The 26,068-nt window shown below is 47.6% G+C and overlaps 1 long non-coding RNA gene across 1 annotated transcript; it reads left to right on the top strand.

Annotated features, from left to right (window-relative positions):
• The first annotated feature begins 58 nt into the window (after positions 1 to 58).
• LOC149919261 (uncharacterized) lies at positions 59 to 24,178 on the top strand. Its single transcript, XR_016464856.1, has 3 exons — positions 59 to 575; positions 23,057 to 23,145; positions 23,879 to 24,178. It is a non-coding gene; the product is annotated as an uncharacterized LOC149919261 (long non-coding RNA).
• The last annotated feature ends 1,890 nt before the right edge of the window (positions 24,179 to 26,068 follow it).

Here is a 26,068-nt window from a genome sequence, read left to right as displayed (position 1 = left end):
TAAAGTTATGGAATCATAGAGTCATAGAATCACAGAACGGTTGGGTGGGAAGGGATCTTAAAGCCCATCCAGCCCCAACCCCTGCCATGGGCTGGCTGTCCCCACCAGCTCAGGCTGCCAAGGTCCATCCATGGCCTTGGGCACCTCCAGGGATGGGGCACCCACAGCTCCCCAGACTCCTTCAGGAAAATCTGTTCTTTGAGATGGACCAAGGCTTTCACTAATGGTTGGGGGAAGATTTCGCTCCAGCCACTCTGCAGGAGTTGAATTTCAACTCAGTGCTGGAGAAAGAGCTGTATGGAAGTCAGATGCCTTGAAGATACTTCAAGCACTGCAGAGCTGAAGGGTGCCCTAAATGTTCACTTCTGAGCTATATTTAACGCCTGGAGGATAGAAGTTGTGATCACAACACATTTTGTGCTCCAAGGAACAGCTGTCCTGCCTTTCCATGGCTCCTGCAGAGGACGTGGCATTGCATAGGATACCAGGATCCCTCAGCTATGAAAGGTGTGGGGCACGGAGCCAGGTTGCTTGGATAAGTGGCTGCAAGGCTAAAAGCCTGACACAGTTTTCAGGTGGGAAAGCTACTCTTTAGCCATTTCATCACAAAGCAGTAGAAATCTTCTGCCTAGCTGTGTGTAGCTATGGAGAAAGATTAAAACACAATGTCCAAAGAGTAAAAGGAAATCCCTGTGCTAAGAAACTGAGAATTAAATCCTTGCCTTGGGCTGTAAAGGTCTTGAAATTTCTGAGGTGGTCAATGTGACCATTTTGACCAGAAATTCCACCTATAACTGAAAATTCTTACAGGATTCACTGAAATAAACACATTTCCATATAGAAGTGTTAGCTGAAACAATGTTTTTCTCAACTGAAAAAAAAAAGAAAAGTAATAATAAAAATAGTAGTTATAGTAGTTTTGTCCAAAAATTCCCAGTGAGCTCAAGTTAGGCCCATGTCTGTGGTAGAAGATATGAAAAAGGCATATTGAGGTCATCTAATCCAGAAGCTGGAAATCTTTCGAGCACTGAGTGCCAGACTGTATTTTTCTTTCCCAGCTGAAATTCAGCAGTCTCTCTCTCTCTCTGTTGAAAAAGGTTGAGTTGATGGGTTGATGGGATCCAATTTTCAGTCAGCCCTGAGGATCCTCTCTTAAATCCCCAGTTGCTGGACCAGAATGGCATTAATTACCAGTATTTCTTTTGCCTTCTAACCTGCATCTTGTCTGCAGTCTTCAGTGAGGACAACTATTTTAAGCCCTTCTTTTAGGTTCCTGACTCTTTCAACTGAATCCCGTCCAAAATCTTTGTGAGAGGATAAGCATAACACATTTCTCTGAAGATAAAGAAGATCTCCCCATAGGTTTTGTTACATATGAGTTAAAGGGTTTTCTACAAGAGCACAGTACCCTCACAGTCACAACGATAAGGAAATCCCATTGATTCAAAAGATCTTTGAGTTTCTGGTCTGGGAGCTTTTGTGTTTCACAACTTTTCTTACCGAGGCATTTCCAAAACACAACACTGAGCATCTGCAAGAAGCTGAGACCAGACCCAAGCTGTTCTATTTCCTGAAACCAGAATGTACCCCACAACCCACAACCCTGTTCCTCAGCCTTCAACCACATTTGCATTAACACAGTGCAGTTTTTACCTTCCAGAGCCAGATCTAAAGATCACTGAGGTCAGGGAAGGGAAACAGCTCAGCACTGGGCTTAATCAAACTGTATTTTGAGACCTCAGGCAAAAAAGATGTGTTGCAGGGAATGCTTTCCTCTTCTTTTGGGCATCAGCTTGGCACTGCGTTATTCCCAATTCTTTGAGTGGCCTCATAGCAAATGTGGCATGGCATCACCTGGAAAAGAGATAGCGAGGTTCTCCCAAGGATCATGCTTGTCAGGAGCAGTGATGGTCTTCATTGTGTGGATCATTCCACATAATTAAGTACATCAAGGAGGATATGAAGTTCTAAGGAAGCGTGTATCTACCTCCAAAATACGACTTCATCTTGATGGATTCAGAAGAAGCCTTTGGCATTTTGGAAACTCTTTCTGGAAATTTGCCCGAGGAGGTTGTGGATGCCCCATCCCTGCAGGCATTCAAGGCCAGGCTGGATGTGGCTCTGGGCAGCCTGGTCTGCTGGCTGGTGACCTGCACATAGCAGAAAGTTGAAACTAGATCGTCATTGTGGACCTTTGCAACCCAGGCCATTCTACGATTCAATGATTCTATGAAATTTGCCTTTGTCCTTCACAAGAGCATCTCTACAAGCCAATGCAACCCCAGCAGTCCTAAAGAGTAAGGGGATGCTTGAGTCTCCATCCCTCTCTTTTACAAATAGAGAGGACTTTCTGTCCTTCCTTCTGGGCCAAGGAACCAAGGCCAGGCACTATGACAACAAACCTCCAGTTTGTTTAATTTTCAGCAAAAGTCTCCACTTTTGGTGAAGAAGAAGGGAAATCTGTGAAGATTTCCAGCCAAATATGATCCTCCATCACCAGAGCTTCAGTTCTTTTACCCCTGTAGCAGACCATGACCCTGTTGCTCTGCTCTGCCTCAAAGGGCTTGGGTGAAGTGTGAGCAGGAGAACCAGGAAAACCAGCTGGGTTCCAGCTGTCTGGCTCAGTTTGTCACCAGGACACAACGTCTCCACTGCAAAAAGTTTCTGCACTGGCCAATGAGTGCAGCGCCGGCACTAAAAAAAGCTTCACAACTGAAAGCCAGGCCAGCACGTCCGCTGGAAAAATGACATAACCCTGTCACGTAATCTGGAGTTCCTCCTTTGGGGCAGCCTCACAGGCTGGGGTTGTGTGAGAAAAGATCAAAGGACAGGACAGGAAAATGAGAGTGGAGCCCAGAGAGGGAAAAACACCCTCACCCGATGGCTGAGGGACTAATCATGGCCATCGGCTGGGAGTTCCCTTTCACAGGAGGGACGGAGACAGACATCCTCCTCTGGCTCCGGGCACCCAGGAGGGTGTGGGCATGGTGTCTTTCTCCATGCCTCTCCCACCTTATCATTTGGATTTGTGTGAGCTAGTGGCTTGAACTGAGATCCATCCGCTCTTGTGCTATTCAAAGCCCATAGAAGAAGTGATCCTGATCCAGAAGAGTTAGGAGACTGTAATTATCCAGGGCAGGGCAGTCAGCATCCCATCCCCTGCATATCTCTAGATGTCTTGCCTTCCTCTGTGACTCCAGAGCGCTTGGAGAAACCAGATTGAGACGAGTGGGGTAGAGGGATGGAGGTGGAACAGCAAGAAAAAAGAGCTATAATAAATAGGTCCATGCCAGGACTGGTGGTGCTGAGGGACCTGCACAGGGTATGTCCTTGCACACAGAGTCCAGAGCAACCTGAAGCCTTGTCATCCTTCTGCATCACCACTGCAGCCAAGAGGGATTTGCACCCTACCTGTGCCTCCCACCGCTTCCTCCTCCCCCCTCCAGCTCCAGCTGCCCACTGGTGCCAGCTCTGGGGCATTTGCATTGCCCAGGTCCTGTGGTTTCTGACCCCTGACTTGCCCGTTGCCACTGGAATTCCCTATCGCTCCGTGACTCAGCTGACAGAAAGGGAGACAATGGCATTTTACATCAGCCCAGGCTATCAGGAGCCTGCCTTATCTGAGCTGTGTTTTTCTATTAGTCTAACACTCCATTGTGCATCCCTTTATCAGCTGCAATGTTGATGTAATGCTGGCTTGGAAGTGGTTTCTGCATCCTAGCACTAAGACAGCTCACTTTTATTTCGGGGGGGAAGGGGAGGGCACGAGAGGAGGCTTTATCAGGATTCTCAGGAGATAGGAGCCCTTCTCCAGCACAGAGCAGGGAGGAGGGTGGCTGGGGACAGAGGGGGGCTGCCAGCCAGAGCTGAGCAAACTGTTTGCAGCCAGCACTTTATTGAACATGATTTCTGCCTCCCTGGACAGTATTTGTAAGTGATGTGTTTGCTTGTCAGGATTAATGTGCTGTCTGATTCCTTTTGAAGCCCCAGATGATGCAGACCTGGGCTGGTCCAGCAGGGTGAGCCCAGATTTGTCCTGCACAACTCCCGCTGTGGCTTCTGCCTCCATTTCTTCCATTCATCTAGACATCTATTTCCACAAAACAAAAAATTGTTGGGGCAAACAGAAGCTACACACGTGAAGTAATAAAATGACAGGGTGACCTCGCAGGCTTTGTTTCCTACAGTTAATAAACTTCAGAACCTACTCCTGGTGCAACAACGGGCAGGAAGAGTCACTTCTGGGAAGAGTGGTTCACAGAATATGTGCTAATACAGCAAGATGGGATATATGAGCAGGTAGAAGTAAGCTTGCTCAGTTTAGCCTGTCCAGCAATGGTAAGAGCTGCTAGGAGGATATCAACCCAGGGCACAGCCCCTGAGTGCTGTGGCCTGCTTTCCCTTGGCTGTCCCATCACCTTTGGACAACATCCTTTGGCCAAACTCAGAAGCACTGCTATATTGAAGCTGTTTTGGAGTGTTCTCTGGTGGGAGATGGTGTGAGACGTTCTCTGCTTGCCCCCTGATGGGATTTTGTGCTTATCCTTTCCTATTAACTCTGTGTGTGGGGTTCAGATCAGAAGATATCTGCAGGCAGATGTGCCAGCTTGGGTGTCCGCTGCTTACAATGAACCTGCTCACTTCCTATTTTACCCAGTAGCCTGGTAAAGAAACTGCAGCCAGGATATGTCCCCATAAAGTTTGTATATCCAGTAGTCACTTGCAGAAGCTATGAAATAATTAATGTGTAATTAATAAGCTGCTATGAATCACACCGCAGCTATTTCACAGGTGCCTGGTCTTGCAGTGCCACCAAAGAGAGGGCAGCATCAATTTTGGACCTTGGGTTCAGCTCCTAAGAGCCTCACCCTGGGTGAGGGAATGTGTTCTTGGCTCTAGAGAGGTGTCTGCTGCTCATCCATCACACCGCAGCTCTGCAGCCCCGCTGCTGGCTCAGCTGGCTGGTTTGATGTGGAAGGATAAGCAATCACGTGTCGTGCTGCCGGCTCTCCACTCCTGTTTAATAGCTCGAGTCAAGGCTGTTCCGTGATGCATAGGAAGAGGCTGTGGAACTGTTTCTACTCTGTCAGTTTATCCTTGAGAGGAGAGGAACTCAAATGAACTGGAAATGCCAACCCCAGGCAAACTGCATGCACGTGAGAACTGTCCTTTGGGACACTGAGTGGAATGGAGCTAGGAGTGCTTCTGCCCCATGATTTCCTCAGGGAAGGGAGCAAGGGGTATAAATCAAGTGGTAAGACAGGGATCTCCTAGAAAGAGTCCAGCAGAGGGCTACAAAGATGATGAAGGGCCTGGAGCATCTCCTATATGAGGAAAGGCTGAGTAACCTGGGTCTGTTCAGCCTGGGGAAAAGAAGACTGAGAGGGGATCTGATCAGTGTTTACAAATATCTTAAGGGAGGTGGGAGGCAAATGGATGAGGTCAGGCTCTTCTTGGTGGTGTGTAGCAGTAGGAAAAGGAGCAATGGCCTGAAACTTGGACATAGGAAGTTCATACTAATATGCAGAAGAACTTTCTTATGGTAAGGGTGACAGAGCGCTGGCACAGGCTGCCCAGAGAGATGGTGGAGTCTCCTTCTATGGAGATATTCAAGGCACATGTGGACACCGACATGTGTGACCTATTGTAGGGAACTGCTTTAGCAGGGGCTTTGGACTTAATATTCCCTTGAAGTCCCTTCCAACCCCTGAGATTCTGTGACTCTATATTCATTTTGCACTTTTTTTTGAGGTCTTTTGTTGGAGATTACCTCTGACACAGTAGTGAGTCCTAACTGAGACATGAACAAGGACAACTTTCATGCATACCAAATGGGCTTCAGCATGGGACTTTGGCATTTGCCTACTAGTACTTTTGCATCTGTGTTTGCATACCCTGGATGCCTACATTTGCATGTTGGCCCTTGGAGACGTGTGAAGACTACAGCATGTTCTAATTGCAATAGAAAAGCCAAAATAGGTCTTTTGGAGAAGACTCTCCAAGTTAGCATGATTTATTGCTACTTTGTACAGGACAGCATCTATCAGATTAGAGGGAAACCCACCGTGATGTGGGCTCAGGAGACCCAGTGCTCATAAGGTAGTTCCCAAAGTACTGGTGAAAGGAAAGCAAGAGCCATGACGGGCAGAAACAGTCATGGTGAGAGTTATTTACCCTCTCCAGACATATTAATGGTCTGAATTTGCTACCGAGTCTCCAGACCCCAGCTGAAAACGTGCAAGCACTCATGCAGCAATCCTGGAAGTTCTCAGCTCTCAGAGGTCTCATATGAGCTCACCGCAGGGTGCAGCTCATGCATCAGAGCTGCTTGCGCTTTGCATCTTCCTCTCCAGTCTCCGCCTGCCCGCAGTGGAGCCAGCCTCTCTCTCTGCCTGGCGAGTGGCCGCGGTTTCGTCTCAGTCATCATTTCTATTGTTATCTGCCCACTATCTGATCCTCTCCCAGACTGGGCCAGGAAACATCCTCCAGGCTCCGTCTTCAACGGCGCTCCATCCTCTTCCTCCTCGGAGAAGACAAAAGCCAAACAAGCGCATAATGAATCAGACGTTTCCCTTCTCACTTTGCCCCTTACTTCCCCCTCTCATTTTTTACCCGGACCCATTTCTGCCTTTCCCCTCCTGTTTATTGGGAGCCCAGCCTGCTCAGTTCCCCTGCACTCAGCATCCCGGGGAGTCTGGCCGGCTCCTGGCGGTGTCAGCAGGAGTTCAGCGGCGGGTAGGGCTGATAGGGCCGCGCTGCCCCCACCGCCTCTTCCACCTCACGCCTGCGAGAGGGTTGGCCTTGTGACACCAGGGCATGGGATCAAACCCGGCGAGCTGAACTCCAGCCCAGCTAGAGGTTCATACGGGTTCAGGAAAGCAAGCGGACAGTGAAGTAGAAGAAAAACAGTCTATCGACGGCCATTAGTATGAAATCAGCTCATCCAGCTCAAGACGTTACGTGAGTGCAACTCGCTAGAGGCTGGGAAAGAGTATTGAAAAAGCATTGCTCTGCTTTTATGTTCTTTCTTTGGCATTGCTGGACATGGACTCATAGAATCACAGATTCATAGACTCATTAAGTTTGGAAAAGACCACTAAGATCATCTTGTTCAACCGCTGAGCCATCGCCGCTGTGCCCATGTGAGGTGGGATGCTCTTTCTTGTGACAAGGGGGAATGGTTTTAAACTGAGACAGGGAGGTTTAGGTTGTATATCAGGAGGAAGTTTTTCACTCAGAGGGTGGTGAGGCACTGGAACAGGTTGCCCAAGGAGGCTGTGGATGCCCCATCCCTGCAGGCATTCAAGGCCAGGCTGGATGTGACTCTGGGCAGCCTGGTCTGCTGGTTGGTGACCCTGCACATAGTAGGGGTTGGAACTGGATGAGCATTGTGGGCCTTTGCAACCAAGGCCATTCTATGATTCTATCATTCTCCTACCCATCAGTGCTACAGTTTTGTTCTTCTGTTAATTAGCCAACAATTAGCAGTTCAGGGTCAATACCACTAGGGCCAGGAAATCCCTGCAGATCATGTCTTCCAGGTAGGACTTCAGACTTTGGATGCTCAGCCATTTCTTGAGATGCCTTGCAGCTGGTAGGTGAAGGGCAAAGGCTATGGCAAAGTGTTGGTGACTGTGGGTTGGTGCCATTTGGTGCTTACAGCCCTATTTCCTTGGCATGTATAGCTAGGAAAGAAGAAATAAAAATACAGAAAGTGTTCCAATTTCTGAAAATTTTCCACTTTTTTTTCCAGAAATTGGAAGTGAATATGAGTACCCCCCCCAGATATATGAATATAATCAAAAGCAGGCCCTATAGTCAAATTTTTATTATGATTTTTAATTGAAAACAAGTAGGAATGAAAGAAAATATGAAGAAAAAGAAAGGAAAAAGGAAAGAGGAAAGCATCCCAATTTCTCTGCCTTTATAAAACTTATTGGCTCTTTTTCTGTCATGTCAGGAGAGGCCACGTAACTTAAACCAGAAAAGCATTCTCCCTGCAAATACAGAGATAGGCTATTAGACAATGAAAGAGACACATTGCTGCTTGAAAGAAGACACTGAAAAATGAGAAAGGGCATGGAAAAAAAGGGCTACAGAAATTATCTGAAGAGTGAAGAGAAAGCCTCAGACAGACAGGTTCAGAAAGCTTGTTCTGGTTGGCTTATCAGGAAAGGAGACGGAGAGGTGACCGGAGAAGAATTGCTTTGGGAGAAAAGTGCCTGATGCAAAAGGTCTCTTTAATCCAGTAAAAACTGCTTCCTGGGGCTGCGAAGCAGAGCCAAACCACCCAGGTTTGTGGTTATGCTGAGGGTAAATAGTCAATAGGCTACCCAGGTTCTTCATCCCTGGATACCTTTAAATTAAGAGCAGATGCCTTTCTGGAAGTGGTGTTTTAGCCAAGTGCAAGCTGTTGAGTCACGGTAGGGAGCTATATCTGAATATCATTCTTACAGGGGTGAAGTATAATGGCTGCACTTTATGGGAGGTGACACCACGGAGGCCTTGAATGCCACGATTCATGAAAAGTGAAGGGGGATTTAGGAAAAGGATGTGGGCAAGTCTTTTTTCTTACCCAGCTGATGGATGGGGATTCCAGCTGAATGCACTTCAGCACACCTGGGAGTGCTGCTAAAGGAGATTTGTCACCTACTCACGGTCCAGTCAGGGAAACGCATGTTGGAGCAGTGAGATTTCCTCCCACTGTGAGGGCACAGCCCTCATCCATGGTCACGGTGCTTCTGCTCGAGGGAGGGTTTGGGGCTCAGCAAATTGAGGCGATGGAGAAACCAGAGTGAGAATTTCCACAGGAAAACTTCAGAGTAATCCAGGAAATGTTTTCTTTAGCTTTTGTACTGGTGTCCTTGCAGTGCTGGTCCTGCTGGGTTGGCAGCTCATAACCAGACAGGATGGCTGTGTGATATAATACCACACCTCCGCAGAACAGACTCATCCTCTCTTTATTACACATTTTCTTCCTTTTTTTGTTGTTGTTTTTCTTTAAAGGCAGCTTTCACTCAGTCCCATACATTTCATTCTCTGAATGTGTTTCTTGGAAAATACATTTCTTGAGCTCTTCCTGCCATTCTGAGAGCTCCCCATCTTCACGGGGAGAGCTGCCAGCAGCTATATGAAGTCCAAAAGCTCCATTAAGGCCATGGGCTGAAAGGTCTGACAACCAGGAGGGAGACTTGAGCTGATCTTGAACAAATTTGCAACAATAAGATAATAAAAAGAGAACAGGCCTGAAGGGTGCTGCAGCAGGTAGGGGCCCTTGAGAACTGAGCTAGTCCAAACACTCCTCCCTTGGCTGGATTAGCCCTCATAACCTTTCCTCCCTGTGTAGCCTGTCCTTGTAAACCACAGGTGATGGAGACGTTGTTTTCTCTCTCCGCTCTCTCCCTAGACAGTGAGGGAAATGAGGGACATATCACATTTACCCTATGCTTTATCTTCCAGCTAAACACTCCTTGTCCTTCAACTGTTCCTCACTGGCTGTTTTCCAGTCCCTTGGAACCATTCAGGTTGGAAAAGACCACAAAGATCACCCAGTCCAACCCCAACCCATCCCACCATGCCCACTGACCAAGTCCCCCAGTGCCACATCCCCACGGTTCCTGAAAACACCTCCATGAACAGTGTGACTCTACCACCTCCCTTGCTCCTCCTTGCTGCACATCTGCATTCCCTCCAGTCATTCCCATACTCTCATGTGATGCCCCAAGCTTGTCCCTGTGCTCCAGAACCAAGCAGCTTATATCCCACATTCTAAATCTGTGTGAAGACCCAACCAGTCTGCATCTCCTGTGCACCTGTCCTCAGCTTCTGTTCTGCAACCAGCCCCTCTCCATCTCCTGATGATCGACTGCCTTCTGGTTGGCCTTCACCAATCCAAACTTGCTGTGTGCAGGATTTCTTTTTTAGTCTCCTTTTTCCACGACCCTTCTATCAGTGAATGTTGCCCCCTATTCTTACAGAATGTGTCTCTCAGCACAGATTTTCTACACCGAGATGCCAGTGGAAATACTGTTCTTTCTTTATACTAACACCAGCAGGACCAACCGTGCTCCAGATCCTTTGGAAATTGGGCTGTCCATTCCCATAAGCAGTGGAGATGGGCTTACAGCCCTGGGAAGCATGGAGTGCTTTTCAATCTGTTTACACACAGATTGGATAGTGATAGGGTAGTGGTAGGACAAGGGGGAATGGTTTTAAACTGAGACAGGGGAGGTTTAGGTTGGATATGAGGAGGAAGTTTTTCAGCCAGAGGGTGGTGAGGCACTGGAACAGGTTGCCCAAGGAGGCTGTGGATGCCCCATCCCTGCAGGCATTCAAGGCCAGGCTGGATGTGGCTCTGGGCAGCCTGGTCTGCTGGTTGGTGACCTGCACATAGCAGGGGGTTGGAACTGGATGAGCATTGTGGGCCTTTTCAACCCAGGCTGTTCTACGATTCTGTCATTCTATGATACACAGCCTTTGGCATGTCAGGAGGGACTGCAGGCTCTTGCATATAGAGGGGCCCCAGTACCTTTCATTACATGGCTGAAGAAAAGAAAAGAAAAGAAAAGAAAAGAAAAGAAAAGAAAAGAAAAGAAAAGAAAAGAAAAGAAAAGAAAAGAAAAGAAAAGAAAAGAAAAGAAAAGAAAAGAAAAGAAAAGAAAAGAAAAGAAAAGAAAAGAAAAGAAAAGAAAAGAAAAGAAAAGAAAAGAAAAGAAAAGAAAAGAAAAGAAAAGAAAAGAAAAGAAAAGAAGAAAAGAAAAGAAAAGAAAAGAAAAGAAAAGAAAAGAAAAGAAAAGAAAAGAAAAGAAAAGAAAAGAAAAGAAAAGAAAAGAAAAGAAAAGAAAAGAAAAGAAAAGAAAAGAAAAGAAAAGAAAAGAAAAGAAAAGAAAAGAAAAGAAAAGAAAAGAAAAGAAAAGAAAAGAAAAGAAAACCCCTTCATTCAGTCCCTCAGAGCAGGTTTTCCAGCCCCTCCCATCTTGACCCTGATTGCTTATCGTGGGATATGTTTATCCTAAATCTTTCTTTTCTCGTTTCTGCGTCTCCCCCTCCACCTCTTCCCTTCCTGACATTTCTCCCACCGTTTCTCCCTCTCAGCAGCCCACGTGCACAATCCCTGTGCATGGCCAGGGCTGAGCCTGCAGAGGAGTGGAGCTTCAGACTAAACTTTTAATTTGCACGCTCCATCCTTCAAGGGCACAAAACGTTGTTGTTCTCCACCGCAGGACTGGGAGGCTCTGGTTTGTGCCACTGTCGATCGAGACAGCAGTGGAGTAATCACAGCGTGTTCCCTCCCTCTGGAATTTAGCAGAGACCAGCTCCTTTTATAGCCTGGCTGGAGCCCCTCTGAGGGAGCAATCCTGTGCCTCTGACAGTGCTGCAGCACTGACCTCAAGGGCCTTTGAGTGGTTCCTAGAAACCCCACTTGGTATGTTGCCCACTGAGGTGTGCTCACAGCTCTGCCCAGGCTTTGGCAAAGCCCTCACCACTGCAGACACTGCACAGAGATCAGGTCGTCAACACGCTGATGTTACAGAGGCTCTGGTATGACCCCCCTAGCTATGCACATCTCCAGAAGCTCAGCATGGCCACTACTTCTAGGATAATTTGTGAGCCCTTTTCCTTTCTTGTCTCCATACCGTCACACAGGAATGCAGGGAGTGGGACTGATGGCCCTTAAGAGTCCCTTCCAACTCAAACGATTCTGATTGTATGAACTCTGGGCCTCTCTGACATCTGATAGGTGTCTGCAGTGGTGTCCCTATGGTCATGCTGATTAAATAAGAAGAAAGGAGATATTGAGACCCCGCTAAAGCCAACCCTTCAAACTCAGCTCTCATCCCAAATCACATAGAACTGACAAGGTGTAAATGAGCATCTTCTCTCCGTGGAGCTCTGACTTGTGCCTTTTCACCTTCTCTCTTTCCAAGCACCCTTATCTCCTGTTGTCCCCCTACCTCATGTGTGCTGCTTATTTTCTACACATCCAGCTATTGAACAGCATTAGTAGAAAGTCAAAGAATGGTTTGAGTTGGAAGGAACCATTCAAGGCCATCTGTCCCACTCCCTGCACTGAACAGGGACACCCACAACTCCATCAGTGCTCACAGCCCATCCAGCCTGACCTTGGCTGTCTGCAGGAATGGGGCACCACTGCCTCTCTGTGCAACCTGTGCCAGTGCCTCACAGCCCTTATTGTAAATAACTTCTTCCTTATATCTAGTTTAAATCTCCCCTCTTTTGGTTTGAAAACATTTCCTCTTGCCCTATCCCAACAGACCCTGCTAAAGAGTGTCCCCTTCTCCTACTCTGTTGGCCTTGAGAAAACTGGGACCTCTGCTCGATGGACAGCACAAGCTGTGCCCTGCACCTGTCTCAAAGCTGCCCTGAGATCCATTTGGTTTAAATCCAATCTAAATTTTCCCTCCTTTATTCTGAAACCATTTTCCCTTGTCCAGGCATACAACTTCTTCCCAACAGAAGTTTCACAAAAGGGGTGAGGGAATTCTCTAGATTCTTTCTATAAACTCTTTCTTGCCCTGCCAGTAAGGATAGTCTTACAGTGAAAACATCCTTCGAACTTTCCCTCTAGACTCCCAGAATCTGGATATTGCAAATAATTATGACTGGGTGGAAATCAAGCAGCCTTGTTCTCCTGAACTGCTTGGATGCTTTGGCTTTCTTCATCACAGGGTCCATGAAACAGAGACAGAACATTTTAGGATTACTGCAGTGTCCCTGGGACTCCCAGTAACTGAGATAGCCAAGAATGGCAGTTAGTTATCCAGTGGGTGGAGATCTGGTTTGGAAAGTGAAATTGAGCTTAAGAGTCTTAATGGGCAAGCATATGTCTTCCCATTGTAAATCACAGACAGGAAGTGGATGGGATGAAAAGAGCTCATCGCTGTCATGAATAACAAGAATGACTGAGCAAGACTTTCTAATCCTCACAATGAGATGAATTTTCCATTAGAGGACACAAACCTACTAATTAAACAGAACCACCTGGGGGTTGACTGTCTGTATCACTGGTGAGATGCTTGGCACAGTTTTGGCCCAAACCAACTGGTGTCAGCCTTAACCATCCTAAATCTGCATGGGGCAGTGCCCTTATGTCCCCAGTACAGCAGTGCTGCTTCACCCCATGAGGTTCAGGTGGACCCCGTTTTTGGGATACCCCATCTGAACACCTCTGGATGCAGGGAGCATGTGGCCACAGCGTGGCTGAGCCTGTGGATGCATCTCTTCTCTTGCACTGCTTCTTAAGCCCTTTATATAAACATCTGCTAGTGGTCAGGGTTGGGAAAGAGCATGCAAGCAGATGGAGCTCTGGTCTCACTCACTGCTCAGATGTTTTTGCCCTTCTTTTCATGCAGATGAGCTCAGACCATGGCAGAGGTCAAACCAGCATATGCTATCTTTAAAAAGCCCAGAAATAAACCAGAGAGTTCTTCCCCAAACCCTTCCTGTAAAGTGCTTTCGTCCTCTTGGCCTAACCATGTGCCAGTGTTTCTGTTTGGCGCACATAGAAAACGTAGTGAGTGCACATCAAAAATGTTGAGGAAGGGTGACCAACAAAAGAAACAAGCAGATAGCACAGAGTAGTTCTTGTTTATCTCACACTTGGCTGAGGAAGAGATCTCCACGAGCTCCGTTGCCTTCATTGCCCATGTGAAATCTTTCTCCCCACATTGCCGCCCCATTCCTCCAATGCTGCCTCTTGCCCCCATCCCCATTAGGGCCCAGTGGGCTGTCGGAAGCGTAATGGAAGAGAGAGCTTTCATCCATCATAGACCTTGAAGAGTTCAGCGAGGCAGAGCCATCAGAGAGGAGAAACATTCCTCCGTGAATCCCCTCTTGTCTCTCGGGTGGGAAGGGGGAGGAGGAGGGAGAGATAAGGCCAAACTAATTTGTCTTTTTTAATTGGCTCAGAATACTTGAACGAAAGCTGGTTTGTTATCCTTGGCTTTGCTCTGGCAGGCGTCCAGGATGTAGGGCAGAGACGGAGGCTTCTGAAGAGTTAACCTCTTCTAAATATCCTATTAGGATCCTCTCCATTTAATGTAAGGACAATGTAAGCACAGACAGAGTGGGAGGGCCTCCTCTTCTCTCTTTTTTTTCCCCTGTTCCTACAAGGAACTCAGCCTTGGAAGGGACACAGGGACATGCAGAATAGCAAAGACCCAAGGGTGAGATTCTTCTGGTCAAATTCTGCCGTGCGCGTTGTAAACATCCAGAGCTGAGCTAATCACCCGGGGCTCCCTTTGTAGTCAGCGCAGAGAGGCAGGCACTTCTAAGGCATGGCTCGTCTCAGCCTTGGGCAGGCATCTTGGAGAGGTCAAATGGTTCATGTCTGCAAGGGGCTGCAGTGACTGGAGAGGGAGCCTGGAGTCATTAGCTTGAGCAGAGACATCCATTTAGCTGTGTGCACTTGGTGTCCTCTGAGATGTTCTTGTGCTGCTGAGATGTCCGTGCAGGATAGAGGGATGTGACACCAGGTCTGTGGGAGTCCCCTGTGAGTCCTGGAGAGCAGCTGGAGGCTGTGGGCAACAAAAATCATAGAGTCATAGAATAACAGAGTCATTCGGGTTGGAAGAGACCTCTAAGGTCACCGAGTCCAACTGTCCACCTACCACCAATATTACCCACTGCCCACATCCCTCAGTGCCACATCTCCACAGCTGTGGAACACCTCCATGGACGGTGACATCCCCACTTCCCTGGGCAGCTGTGCCACTGCATCACTGCTCTTTCTGAGAAGAAATTTTTCCTGATATCCAACCTGAAATGTGAATTGATGCTTACTTGTGGTGAATCACACTTCTCAAGTCAAAGCTTATTGCTTGGGCTCTGAACGCGTGCGCAACTGGGGAAGAAGAGGCTCCAAAGAAAGACTTGAGGCCAGACAGACCAGCAAGCCATGACTTCTGCTTCTGTGCTCCAAGTGGCTGCTGAGTGAGCCACTGGTGCTGAAGAGAGATCACCAAAATGCACAAAAAGTCAAACTCAGATCATTTAGATATGAACTGCACCGCATGCACTCACCATCAGCCCTTGTGGTTGTGATGTCAGGCAGACAAAATAGTCAAACATGTTTCCTTGAAGGGTCCCAAGTCTGCCTTTGTGAGTACAGAGGATGCATACAGGATTCAGGACTACATGTGCATGGGCTGGTGGGTTTTGGAACAAGCCTGGGATTTCCATGGGGTTCTTCACACACAGAGCTCCGGCGCGGTGTAGAGACAGCAGAAAGCAAGCAATGCTACTAGCTTTGGTTTCCCCTCATGCTCAGATGCATGGACTCTTTGCAGTTAGTTACAGTCACAGGTCAAGGCCCATGCCCTCAACACGCCTTGGAGCATCAGATTTGCTTTGGTTTCTGACAGCATTACTGCAAAGTAATTTCTCTCTTCAGGACACGCAGCTCTACCAAGGCAGTGTTCAGCAGCATGACATACAGCTTGCAGGCCTAGGGTTAATTCTGTGCTCAATTATAAATTTCTCTATGTAGAGTTGGCAGGCCTAATTGATTTAGGTGCCAAGTTCCCATTTCTCAACAAAAAAAAAAAAAAAAAGAAAGAAAAAGAAAAAGAAAAAGAAAAAGAGGATTTATCTGAATTTGTAAAAACTGTAGCTTTCTTTCAGCCCTGAAATGGGAGAATTTACATCCCTTCTAGATGGTATGTCATCTTAAATCATGTTAGTTAACAATGTCATTTAATTCATATATATGTCTGATTCCTTTTTTTGAAACCCATGTGCCTACCAAAGGCCATCATTTGTGCTGTTCAGTTGTGTTCAGAATCATGGAATCACAGAACCATGGAATGGTTTGAGTTGGAAGGGATCTGAAAGATGATCTAGTTCTGGTGCCTTATACAAAGGATGGTGAAGAACGTAGATTTCAGGGTGGTTACTTTGACTCTTTTAAGTAAAAGCCTACAATGTGAGAAGTGGAAGAATACTTTGGAGAAACATGGAACAGCCTGGAATAGGACAGTCAGAGCTGGAAATCCCTGCCCCACGCTGTCACTGACAAAAGCCTGTTAGAGCTCACCCAGTGTGACCCAAGCAATGGCACCAAAAGACAGCCCCAATCCCTGGGTTTTGCTCTTCTCAGATTTCCTAATCCACTTGTTTGACAGATCCAGGCAGATACAGAGGGTGACCCTGCAGCCAGACGTGCTGTGGGTGCCCGTGGAGCTGGGTTGTGTCCCTTGCTCCTCCCCAAAAGCCCTGAGACATCTGGGGTGAGTCACATCAGATGGCAGCTGCCATAGGGTTGGGCGCTGTGGAAGAGGACATTGCAATGGAGACTCTCAAATGCATTTTTCCGAGCTGTCTTTGTCCCTGCAATCAGAAGGCCCCTTCCTTCCCTCCCCTGTCCCACCTTTCATGTATCTGAAGGAACATCTCCCCCCGAGTGTCTCAGCAGGCTAACCAACGCTTCCTCCTTAATCTGTTCTTTCTATTCCTTTAGTTGTCATTCTCTTTGCCTTTAGGTTGTGTGTTTTTTTCTTTTTTTTTTTGGGTTGTCCCCAGTTTGACCCCTTTTTCCCTTGCAGCCCCCAGGAGGGGGCCCAGTCATCCCAGCACCAAGGAGATAACTCCAGAGCTAACCTCAGAGATAATGCCAGGACCCCTCAGAGCTCCCCAAAGGCTCAGACACTTCCCAGCCTCCGTGAGGACTGGGAAGAGCATTTCCCTTTAAAAATGGAGCCTGGGAATGGCTGTCAGTGTGCAGAGGTGGGACATCCACATTTTGGGGTCCACAAGTTCCAACTGTCAAGCCTAGGTCTCTGCAACTGCACCAGATCCAGTCAGTACTGGGGTGGGATTTGGTTGTCATAGGGGTGGTTAAAGAGGATTTAGGCATAGCTAGGGATCCTGCTTTGGGAGGGGTGTGAGTCCTGTGCCATATCTGCTGGACCTGTGTTGATACAACAGCATCTGTGATGTTTTTGGACTTCTCCTGTGCCTTTGTTCATCCAGCTGAATGCAGCATAGGGAGTCACTGGCATAGGATGCCCTGGGAAGTGATGGGGTGACCATCCCTGGAGGGGTTCAAGAACTGTGTAGATGTGGCAGTGAGGGACATGGTCAGTGGGCAGTATTGCTGTTAGATACACAGCTGCACTGCATGATTTTGGAGGTCATTTCCAACCTTAACAATTCTATGATTCTAAAGCTATTATGAAGAGAATTTAGACACTCAGCTCAGAAGAACACATTGTTTTGGAGACATATATCAGCCTTAATCCAAACCTGAATATTGACTTAGCATGACAAGTCTCCTACGCAGCTCCACAGCCTCCCCTGCTCTGTTTTCACACCTGCATTCTCTATTTCCGCCTCTTCTCCTCGTGAAATCAGAATCATTCAGGTTGAAAAAGACCTCTAAGATCACCCAGTCCAATCCCAGCCCACCCCATCATGCCCACATCCCTCAGTGCCACATCCTCACGGTTCTGGAACATCTCCAGGGAAGGTGACACCCCCCCCCCCCACCTCCCTGGGCAGCTGTGCCACTGCATTACTGCTCCTTCTGAAAAGAAATTTTTCTGAATATCCAACACATCCCATGCAGAGACTCCCCTTGCCCTGCTCAGTGGAGGCACTGCAGGACCCCAACTCACTTATGCCCCTGAGCATCCCTTGGGATCAGGTCACTGAGCCCCCTCCCACCCTCAGACCTCAGAAGAACCTCCACATCTGGGCACTGGGGCTGTGGAAACAACTTCCCTCATCGTTATTAGCGCTGCACCAAGCAGAGCCCATGGCTCTTCCAGACCCCCCTTCCCCTTCTACATCTGGCAGGGCCGGGCACCCCCAGCCCCCCGAGGGCTCTGACAGTAACCATGCCACAGGGGCTGTCACTCACTGCAACGTTGGCCAGTGTCAGCCACAGTTCGCCGTAATCTCCCAGTGCCAGAAGTGACAGCTACCTTTATCCACATCCCGGGGATATAAACAATATTGTGAAATAATGACAGGGGGAGCATAAGCATCAATATCCTTCAGCTGCTTCAGCCCCCCCCCCCTTTCTGCCCGGAGTAAGTTCCTGAAAAGCCTTGTTTCCTAATACCTGAGGTTTTTTTTTTTTGCTTATTAGCCTTATCTACTGGAGCAAAGTACCTCGGTGAAAGACATTTTTGGGGGCTGGTCTTTTTTTTTTTTTTTTTTTTTTGAATGTTTTTGTAATCCTTGCATTTATAGGCAAAGACAAGGAGATCAAAGGCGCCCGGGGTTTATAAAGCATGTCAGGCTGAAAGTTGGACATCAATTACAGTGATATACACATTGTCCGGATTTATGAGAAAACACTGATTTTGCCCCATCCCCTGCCCCTAAGTTGGTGAGACTCAGTGCAGTGGCTTGCAATTCCTGGTAAGTGGCTGGGGATATACAAGCAAAGGGAAGGGGATGTGTTGGCGACTTTCAAGTCCTGGCCACACGTGCACTGAGTTTCTTGGTCTCTGCTACATCCGTGCACCCAGCCATGTGAAACAGTAATTCAGAGCGAAGAAATAATTGAGAATTTTTTTTGCTTGAGGTGTTTTTTGGAAAGCAGATGGGGATGCAGTACTGGAATTCAATTTTCCCCGTGCTTTTTGGGAGGCGAAACGCCCCTATTTTGCAGCATAAATTGTTTTGTTGTGAGCAGAAGGAGCGATCAAGTGTTGTAAATGGCTTGCAAGTGGACAAATTTCTCCTTGACTTCCTAGTGAGAGTGGTTTGGATTCCCAACCCCAGCAGGATCCCAAATACTGTCCCATAGTGGAAAGTCCATTTGTGGCACTTCATGGAAGGGGCAATAGAGCTCTGTGGCTGGGTGGCCTGGGAGAGGAGATTTCAGTTCACCACTCTTCTTAACCTCAGGAAATGGAAACCAAAATCATTTGTTTCTCAGGAAGGAGCTGTGACCCCCACCTCCAACCTTCTTGCTGGACTTGAACAACTGGATATATTAAAGAGGAAAAGTGACTTCTAGACTATAAGGATAGCCAAGGGAAGGGAAGGCTGGCTGTGCATTTCATCTTTGTGGCACTGGCAATCCCTGATCTAAAGGCACAGATTCCTTCTCTCTCTGGTCTTCTGTAATTTCATAGAACCAGAGAATCACTACAGTTGGAAAAGACCTCTGAGATCATCCAGTCCAACCCCAGCCCACTCCCACTGACCACATCCCTCAGTGCCACATCTCCACCTCCCTGTGCCAATGCATCACCACTCTTTTGGAGAAGAGGTCTCATGGTGAGGGATGCTGGATGCACATCTCTGTGGTATGGATTTCCTTCACGTCTTGTTTCCGACCAGGCTGTAAATCATGCAGGATCATTCAGGTGACTGGAGTAAATATGAAAACAATCCTGAATATCTGAGACCCTAATAAAAAATTCTGGATCTAAATATGGCCAAAGGGAAGGCAAGGGTGTGAGGATAATGAATGCAAATTGGATGATTCATTCCTAAATTAGGTCCTGCTTTCATCTCGCTTCCCCTGCTGTGATTCAGATATCCTCCAAGTGTTTCCTGGCAATCCCTCTGCATTTTTAACATCATCATTTCATTCATTTACCCCAGCGTTCAGTGCTCTTCCTGTGTCTTGTGACCGATGGTTGATTGCAATGAAAGTTATTCTTCAAGAACAGAACAGGAGCCAATTGTCCCTTTAACCCTCCTGGAAACAAAACCATCCAAACCAAGAAATACTCCAAAATCATCTATGAAAAGTAGTGTCACAACCTTCCAGGAGCTGCCTTGAAGGGATGTTGTCTGTTGCAGATTTGCTGCAAACTCCCTGTTGGCTTGCCTTTCTAGGAACCCCCCAGATTGCAGCACAAGATGGAGACTCTCCATTTACAACTTCAAAAGTTGTTAGTCCTCACTTTTTTTTGGAGACAAATTGAAATCCTCCAGGGAGGGGAAGATAACTGAAAGTCAGCATTGTTTTTCATAGAATCACAGGATGGCTTCGGTTGGAAAGGACCTTCCAGTCTCTTAGAGGTTTTTACAAGCTTATGGGTTTTGTGCAGCCTGTGCCAATGCATTGCCACTCTTTGGGAGAAGTTTTTCCTAATATCCAACCTGAAAGCCAGTTTGAGGATATCTGACCCTTGTGGTGTACCCCAGGTCCATGTGCTAGCCTTCCAAACCTACAGATACTCTGATGATGAAACTTCTACTGCTGTACCAGGTTATCTTTGGGGTTAGTATGAAAGAAAATGGAAAATAAAGGGGTATAACCTGATTTCAAAACAATAGGATGAGAGCCTTCGCTTCCCCTCTGTTTTCTATATACTTTTCCTTGACCCAACTAACCAGCTTTCCAATCAGAGAAAATGTCATCTAGGCCTATGTAAGACATGGAACAGATCCTTCTCTGGATAGACATGTGCATGGGGACCTGGTGGATCAAAGTGGAGAACATCATGGAAAAAGTGGGCTTTCAGCATCTGCTAGGAGCTTCCTTAAATTACCCTAGAAGGTGTGGGGTTTGATTATCAAAACTAAGGTCCCTATGACTCAGCAGAAGTCTTAGTTTTTGCTCAGACTACAGGGTTTAGGGGCTGTTGAAGCAAGATGTGTTGTGAGGAATGGACTGGGAGATGTGTGCTGTGATGTTTAGCTTTGAACACAAGGAGAAGTGAGAGCAGAGTGATCTGTGATGAGGAATTAACGTCCATTGTGGGAAGCTTGGCTTTTATCTCCATGTTGCCACAACCTGCTCAGCTGCTCTGTGCCACAACTGTGCAGTGAACACAGCAGCTTCTATCAGCCCTGCAGATGTTCCATTTCCTCCAGCTTAAACCCAAGGCAGTGAGACTCCTCCTACGTGTTTCAACACTTCCTCAAGATCAGAATCCAATCTAAGGACAATATCTAATCATTTATAGCCTTTGCATTGAAAAACATGGTGGCAAAGCACTTTTTCAACTCTCCTTTGTTCACAGTGTGCCTTACTACTGCAGGCAGTGGAGATGAGATCGAAGAGCATGGAGGGATTCAGGTTGTGCTGAATGTCCACCTGAACTGCCCTCCATGCTCCACCAGTTGTACTGTAGGAGGAAGCACCAAACTCAACATTTCTGCACCAAACAGACAATGGAAGGCTTGCTACTATTGAAATGCTAGGATGAAAACAAGCCAGAAGTCCCCATGGGAGACCCTCTGCTGCCTTTTTGTTACTATGTGCAGCTAGCAGAGGTCCAAGGGTGTGCAGATTTCCTCAAAAGGCAGACAATGTCAGTGGGCATTTGGCTTGGGGAGCAAATCCCTTACTCCTCCCCCTGTCAAACAAAAATCAACAAAGATCCTTCTTTTCAGGTGAAAAAGAAATAATGCCAAATATTTCATTTTCTCTTCTTTTATTACTTAATCTCCAAGGAGCTGAATAAAGGATGCACAACTCCTTTCTAAGGCACAACCACTGCACAACAAAAGGCAACAATATACCCTTTGCAACTCAGGGCAAACTGCTTCCAAGTTTTCCCAATTTCCTTTTTTTTTTTTTTTTTTTTTTTTGGCTGAAAATGCCTTGCCAAAACTGACCTGAACTCACAAAGACCGGATCTGCCAAGAAACTGCATTTTTCAGTGAATTAATGATTGTCATGAAAAATTTCAGCGAGCTCAGACAAAGCCCAGAGCAGTTTTGAAGAGATAAAGTTAAAATGGTGCAAAAGTCTTCCCAGACAAGGCTTTATGGCGAGCTCCTTAAAGGAATGCGTGTACCCAACTCCCTCTCAGATCGTGGAGAGGCAGCACTTAATTCCTGGATGGCATTTCGTGCCTGGATGGTGACGACAGCTTCTGACAGCAGAAGGGACCGAAGCAGTGACCACAGACAGCAGAAAGCCCCATCCAATGGCATGCACACTTTTCCTCGTGGTGCACCAGCCAGTGTTAGCAGATCTGTCCCGCGCAGTTTGGCCTTTCTCCCTAGGAGCAGATTTCTGCACGTGGCAGCTTGCTTTAGCTATAAAATGCACATTCTGCTGAAAACCCCCAGGAACCAGCTCTTCTCTTTGACCTTGCTTCATTTTCAAAGCAAAGAACAGCCCCAGCATCCTCCCTCATCCTCCCTTCTATTTCCCTCTTGGCAAAACAGAAGCACATATATTTTTCCTAGGATGCTGGTATCTCTGCCCAGAACATGCCACGGTGTTATTTTTAACTCTATTTTCTTTTCCTCGTTTTTCTTCATGGAAGAGCTTTGAAAGCCTTCTTTTTTTTTTTTCATCTGCATCCACATCTGCTTTGCCCTTTCCTTCCCTTCCTCACTCTTTGATAAAAATCCCTGGTCTGATTCCAGCAAGCTGCCAAATGCACGGAGTTGGGCAGAAATACCTTGGCCCATTAAATCACCCTTTTTAAATAGCTCGAGCAGCGAATGTCAGCTCTCCCTGCCAAACGATTCCTTGCCTACCCATATCCGTCCAACTGTGCCACAGCCAACCTCCCTGCTGTTGTCACTCTTGTTCTTGACTTGTGCTGAGAAAAAGCAGCTCCAAAGCCAGCTAGATATGTAGATGTCCCCTGCAACAATAGGAGGAGGTGCAAGGGAATAGAGAGATGCCAGGGGAGGTTCAGGTTGGGTAGTAGGAAAAACTTCTCCTGAAGGTCCCAAAGGTCACCAGCCCTGGAGGAGTTCAGTGTGGAGATGTGGCACTGAGAGATGTGGTCAGTGGACGTGGCGGGGGTGAGCTGGTCTTGGGCTTGGGGATCTTAGAGGTCTTTTCCAACCTGAAGGATTCCACGATTCTGTGATTCATGATTGTTGGGCATATTGGGATATATTTCATCAACATGCTGAGCGTGGGCTGCGTGCCATGTTCAGGATCTTATTAGGGGATGGATTGTTTATTTGTGGTGTGCCTGGGGGCTCCTCTCCTCCCAGTCGGACTGGATGACCTTAGAGGTCTTTTCCAACTTTAATGATTCTCTGAGGTCTCAGTTTCCTCACCCACACAACTGTAGACAACTCACAGTAAGGCAACTCTGCCATGATGAGTCTTCAACTCATTTCCTCTTTCCATATCTCTCTACTATGGAGACAGAAGGGAAGAATGTGGCTTTAATTTTCCAGTCTCCATTGGAAATAGATCTGAGTGAGCTACAGACGGAGCACTGCGTGGGGAAACAGGTGGTAAGTGCCACAAACCAGGGGGAATCCTTTCCACCAGAAGTCACAGGGGCTCGGATCACAGCGGGTTCATAGTCTGTATGAAAACAAAGTGGGTGCTTATTTGGACAGCAAGAAAATGCAGTGTTATACCAGTAAGACCATGCTTTGTAAGGCACACAATGCCTTATGTCTGAAGGGAGTAGACAATGTCTAGAAAAAATACACCCACAGAACTGCTAATCTTGATGCTGGCACCTTCCTTGGACACAACAGCTCCATGGAAGCTGGTAGCTGGGACAGGGGGCTCCAACCCATAGCATCCACCCCCCCCCAACCCCCCAGCAGCCCTCCGGTCTGAACGCACAGCACTGTCCTTCCCGCTGCCAGCCAGAATCCAAGGTCCCAGAGGCAGGAGGGCCTGACGCAGGCATCCCCCCCTTATGCCTGGGTACAGAACATTCCCGTGGGGGGGTCTGGGTGCAGATGCGTGCCTCCTGTTACCTTGAGCTCCGGGGAACGGCTCCGGAGCGAGCGGGGGATACGCTCGGCTTGTTTTGCAGTCCTCCTCCGGGCAGGGGAGGAGGAGGAGAGGGGACGCCAACAAGGATTGCATGGGAGACTGCGTTGGAAAGAGGAGGCACAGCTGGGCTCTGTCCTGTGGCCTTCACCTCGCCGCTTTGCTGGGGGAAAAGGAAAGGGGAGGACTTGGCCGGGGAGCGCTTTGATTTCTCCTTCAGACTTTGTTCTTTCCCAGGTGGAGGAGAATGGGAACACAGCACTCACTCCAGCAAATCGAGCATTCTCTGGTCTCAAATACACGCGGGTCAGAATGAGTTGAATCCATCCTGTTAAGCTCACTTCATCTTCAGAAAGAAGTGGCTACGTTTGAACTGACTGTGTGGATTTGATAACCCCCAAATCATGCCTGGGACTCACCTGGGTCAGCGTTAATAGAGCCAGACCTGTGCCAGCCTCAGCACAATGGTCAAGACAACGTCTCAGAGTATTTTCTGTGTGTTTCAGCATGAGATAACACAGTGGAATGAGCTGCAGTGTGGTGGTCCTCTTTCCCTCTGTCCATCTTTGTGAGCTCTCCCTGCTTCAGAGGGGACAGTGGTCGGGCTGTCCCTTGTGCTGAGCAATCCTGACACCCAGTCCTTCTGCACCCAAGGGGCACAAGGCTGTGAGAAACCCCTGAACGGAACACAGCCCATTTCCAGTGCTCAGACCTTCCATACTGTGTACACTGAGTTGAGACTGGGATGCAGACAGCATGATTTGCCCATTAGCCTGAATTACTTCTGCCTCAACAGATAGCTCCAGGTTTGCAGGTCTCTCCTTGTGACTGGGGTAGTGTAGGTACAAGGTGAAGGATTTAAAGTATCCCACTTTTTTAGATCAAATACTTAAGAAAGGAACTGTGTCAATGCAGAAATCAACCTGCTGACTTTCACTTCTTTTGGGAGTATATCCCAGCAGATCTGGGACTTGATTTTTGCTTCATTAGGGCTTCTTTCCACTGATATCCCCTGCAGACAACCCCAGAACTGTCATATTTCTTGAAGGATGGAGAGATCTCTCATTTTCTGGGCTCTTTACCACACGTGCAAGGCCGTGCATATAAAGCAGACATGCACACATCAATGCTCCCACCCCTTCAGCTTGCATTGACTCCCCAACCTACCACAGCTGAGCTGCTCTTAGCGATTTCAGCTCCAAGCATGCATCTCTCTCAGGCTTCCAATGCTGTGTGAGTGAAAAGAGGGATGCAAGATCGGGGGGAAGGGTGTAAATTGCTCACTGAGGATGCTATCACATCAAGCTCAGTGTTTACAAGCTGCTGCCAGGTTATTGAAGATCAGAGAGTCGCTGGCTCTAAACACAGCTACTCCTGGAGTGCAGCATGTCGAAGCTGGTTGATACATGTCCACTCACTGCCCTGGGGTTGACCTTTCAGACCCCAGAGTTATCAGAGGGAAGCGACCATGCGGTGGGGCTGGAGGACCACCTATGGTGCGACGTGAGCTGTGCAGCGATCTTGTCCAGCTCAGGGAGACAGGATCTGGAGATACAGTCAGCACAGGCCCACAGAGATCCAGGGATGGGGACCTATATGAGCACTTAAACACCTGGGAAAAATGGTTCTCAACATAGAGGTGACAGAGGTGCTTTGTCCCAGTCTGTCCAGTGGGCTGAGTAACCACCTCTGCAGTGCTGGCACATAGATTGTGGTGACTCAGTTCACCAGATGGAAGACAACATTGGTGACTTCCAGCATTGGTTTATCTATAGCAGTCAACTCAGTACAGCTGGCAATTGGATCATCCATGCTGTTAAGTTGTTTGCACGCTCCCATCATCAGCTTGGCCCAAGTCAACAAGCTCTGATCTGAACAATCCTTGGGAATGAGTTTGGAGACAGCACACACCAGGCACCATTGCCAAAACATATTTTGGATGTGTCCACTCTGTTCCTGAGGCTGAGAGCTTTTAATAGTATAGACATGACCAAACCAGACCAGCTGGCCTCAGGGTCAGAGGACGAGCCCAGTACTTTTTCTGTTTACCAGCACGGCCATAATGAGTGTGCTCAAAAGTTCAATGTACAGAAGAGTCATCACCACTCAGAACAACCTTAATGGGGTTTGTCCTGCAGAGGGGAGGCCATCAAGGTCTTTGGTTGACGATGGCGAGGGTAGAGGTCATTAGATGAAATTTGCAAAGGCAAATTCCTGGTGGAGGTAGAAGGTTGGATCATACGTGATGTGCAGCAGGTTCCAGTTTCCAAAGTAGGAAGGCTTGTTGTGGCGCTCATATCTGACCTCCTGGATACCACAGGCCAGTTGTTCTGCAGGATAGGTCTGGAGAAGAAAATGTGGGGCAAAGGCTCTCACACTTCCCTCTTCAGAGCAGCTGAACATCCCTCAGTTTGCAAGAGCACATGC

This window comes from Phasianus colchicus, chromosome 2 (assembly GCF_987193195.1).
Source record: "Phasianus colchicus chromosome 2, bPhaCol1.hap1.1, whole genome shotgun sequence".
NCBI lineage: Eukaryota > Metazoa > Chordata > Aves > Galliformes > Phasianidae > Phasianus > Phasianus colchicus.
This window is presented reverse-complemented; position numbering and strand designations above follow the sequence as displayed.